General features: G+C 31.5%; 1 long non-coding RNA gene across 1 annotated transcript; it reads left to right on the top strand.

Moving 5' to 3' along the window:
- The first annotated feature begins 953 nt into the window (after positions 1 to 953).
- Positions 954 to 2,966, top strand: LOC107062694 (uncharacterized). Its single transcript, XR_001474783.1, has 2 exons — positions 954 to 1,010; positions 1,109 to 2,966. It is a non-coding gene; the product is annotated as an uncharacterized lncRNA (long non-coding RNA).
- Positions 2,967 to 3,716: the final 750 nt, after the last annotated feature.

The following is a 3,716-nucleotide window of genomic DNA, read 5'->3' as shown; positions in this document are numbered from 1 at the left end:
AAAAAAAAAAAAAAAAGAAAGTAATTTTACCAGTTTTTAATAATAAACATGTATATTTTTGCAATCACTTTATTTTATAAATATTTGAAAATATCATCACAAAAGATTTTACATTTTAGTTAAATATTTTATTAATTTACTTTAAGTTATAGTTATAATTTCAAGTTAATTAGTTTTGTAATTGAATTAGTTAGTTTATAATTAAGTTAATTATTTTATTTTGTTAAGATTAAAAAAGCTCGTTAATTAATTTTAATTCGTTTTATTTAATCTTTAGTTGGATTCACTAATAAAATTCAACTAGGCTAGATTGTTAATTCATTTGCCTAACCTTTTATTTGCAATTTTAGCTATCAATTTTCCCACCCTAAACCCATTTGATACCAAGTTTTGGGCCTATTTCTTCAGCCCAACCGGCCCAAACTCTACTCTAAATAAACCAGCCCACTTTATTTTTTCAACAATCCAAAAATACAATACACAGCCAACAACAACAGCAAACAGTATGCTTGTTCTTCTTCTTCCTTGTGAGCAGAAACCCAGAAACAACACCAAACCGACCCAATTCCCCCTGACCCGGCCCCATCCCCTTTTTCCCTTTCAATTTCCAGCAGAACCGACAACACCAACACAGCCCCTTGCCAGCGTCTTCCTCTTCCCCAGACGCAAACCCAAAAACGTCAAAGCGACAAGCAGTCCGAAATGTCAACAAACAGCAGCTCTCACAGCTTTCTCTGCAACAATCACCCACCCTGCTCCTCGTCCGGATTTTATGGGATTTTGGACGAGATCTCATACCAAACCCAGCTGCTCCCTGAAAAAAGGATTTTTTTTGAATTTTTGAAACCAAGAGAGAATTCCGTTTTGACCCTTGTTCCTATCCGTTTTTCATCCCATCTTTCCCTATAAATTGCCCTATACATTCAGTGATTAAAGGGGAGAGGGACAAAAAAATTTTAATTTGGATTTGAGGTCATACACGACAAATAAGTTGGCAAAAGAGTTTTAGAGTTTAGTTCTCAGACAATAATCACTCATACACTTGAAAACTTTACATCTAGCTTTTTGAATCTAAGTTATGAGAGGATTGACGCTTGGATTTTCTTAGCTTGTTGTTCCTATTCGAAGTTCGTGGTAAAAGAATCGCTGGCCTCAAGCTTGTTGTCGTCCAGTTCTCTGCCCCAAAAAAGGTAATACTAGTCTTTGATTCACGCCTCTTTTGTGCCTAATGTAAGGACGATTTGCTTTTGATAGTTGTGTAGTGTTAGATGTTGGTATCCTGGGAGTGTCATGACTTACTGTTGGTTGCCAAACTTTGATACAAGTTTGTTTGTTGATTCAACTGTTCTCTTGGTTTGTTTTGCTCGAAGCTTTCTAATTCCGTATGGCATTGAGTTGGTTTCGTTCTATTTTCTTCTTGTTATTCTAACTAGTATAAATCATGTGAGTTGCTTTTAAGACTAAGTTCCGTAATCCACCTGATGGTTGCTGCACCTCTAAATTTCTTATTTAATAATGTTGATTACGTATCCTTCGTTATCGGGTAATTCGAGTTAACTTGAATCAATAAATTAGTCATTTCCAAACCTCTGGAGCATTTTTCTTTTTCTTTCTTGTGCTAAACTCGCCTTATTTAAATGATCTATTTAGCTAGTTAGTTTCTCAGTTGTATGTCTTTATCATCTTCATCCGTAAATCATGCTAAAATTGAATCTTGTCATCCGTACTCAAGTTGGTTTTGAATGTCTCTTTCTTCCGCTTCTCTCAATTGCTTGGGATTTATTATCTCATTCGTGTAACATGTCCTATTTTAATCGAATTTATGTCTCCATTTAGTCTAAGTTTTAGTCGAAAAATGCTTAAGTAAAATGTAATGGATCATTTTTTTTTCTCCGTTTCTTATTAGTAATTTTCTTATCTTGTTGGCTCTGTTGTTTAAACTCATAAAGATTACGATGTCGGTAATTAGGAGGTCGTAGGATTCACTTCAACAATTATCAAAGTAGTTTATGTTTTGCTTCTGCTCTGTTTTGATAGCTACTGGTTTATCTTCTCCTTTCTTTATAATTGATCTATTGTTTATTTGTTTTAAGTTCATTAAGGTTGTGACCATAAAGTGGAAAGTTGGCTAAATAAAAATGATTTTACTAACATTCCACCTGATGCCTTCCAAGATTAGTGTAAGTTTAGGATTATCCAAGTATTGTGGCCGTATTAATTTTATTTGCCTCTAGTTCGTCGTAGAATCTATTTTGATTTAGTCAAAGTCGTGTTGTACCATGGTTAGAATGTTAACATTATATTGAGTTTTTGATCATACTGTGAATAACCTCTTTGCTAGCTTTAAATGCTATGAGATTCTTATTTTAGTTGAATCAATTTGGTATCTGCATTCCTCTTCTGCTAATTCTTGTTCTTTTTTTTATTATTTATGTTTTTTCTTGATTGAATCGTTGCGGTTGCGGTTGAGCTCACTGAACTCCCTACCTCCCTCCTTGCATATCGAGTTGGGCCACGGAGGCCCAATCTTACTTCTTGTCGAGTTGAACTCATCATTTCGAGAAGTTGGAAGCTGAAACAGATCTTGGAAAGTTCGAAAAGGGGTTGTATACAAGATATATACAGCTATATACATCGATATATAGGTCAAAAACGCAGGAATACAGGGCTGATGCAAAATACATGTATTCGGAAGCAAGAAATACATGAAAAGAGCCTATACACATGCCGATATACACTGATATACATGAGCTGTATACCAAAAACGGGTTTTGTTTAAACCCCAAAAAAGAGTAGCGAATTTGGCCCAAGAAAGGCCCAAATTCAATTTCTCCCTTACGCTTTAATTATTTAATTGCGATTACTTATTATTTGTTGTTTAACTCTAACTTTAGAATTTTTGATTAACTTAGTTGAATTCCCCAAAAGACGAACTATTCATCTGAGTTGTTTTGTTTCTAACAAAACTTATTTTATCAACTCTTGTATTATAATTTATAATCTTTAGTCAAAAAAAAAAAATTATTAGTTTAAAATAGTTTTTTTTTCATAAACCAATATGACTCAAAAAAAAAAAAAATCAACTAATTTAGTTTCAATCCTAATTACTTGTCGCTAATTCAAATATTTCAATTAAGGTCCCATTTTCTTAAAAAATAAAAATTGCTATTTGTTTAACTATTTTATCAAAGTTAATCTAATAATGTAAATTATTATTATTAAATACTTACTTAGTCATTTTCTCAAAAAATGTTAGTTAAAACTTTTATTCTTCAATTAATTTAAAATGATTCTCATGCTTTAATTTATTAAATTGGTTTAAAAAAATGAATTAAAAAAATTCTAATTAATCTAGTTTTATTAAAATTCTAATGACTTGTATTTCGAGTCAAATGTTCTATTTTGGATCTTTTTCTCTAAAAAATAAAATAATAAAATATATCATTTATTTAATTATTTTCTTAACCAAATATTGTAAGTTATTACTTTTGTGTTAAATAACCTTTTCTAAAAAATAGTCAAAATATATTTTAGTCAAGTCGCAGGTCAACCGCATGTTAGCGGACACTTTGAATGCTTAAACCCTTCTCAAAGTGTAAATTGAACCCCGAACCCTCTTTGGTATTTTCAAATGATTTTTTCTGTTTAAATCTTTGAAAATTATAAGTTTTCTTAATTTCTTTAAAAAATTAAGTGGCGACTCTTTCTAAGTATTT

This window comes from Solanum tuberosum, unplaced genomic scaffold (genome assembly GCF_000226075.1).
Source record: "Solanum tuberosum cultivar DM 1-3 516 R44 unplaced genomic scaffold, SolTub_3.0 scf00011, whole genome shotgun sequence".
Taxonomy (NCBI): Eukaryota; Viridiplantae; Streptophyta; class Magnoliopsida; order Solanales; family Solanaceae; genus Solanum; species Solanum tuberosum.
Note: the sequence above shows the minus strand (reverse complement) of the source record. Positions and strands in the feature narration are given on the sequence as shown.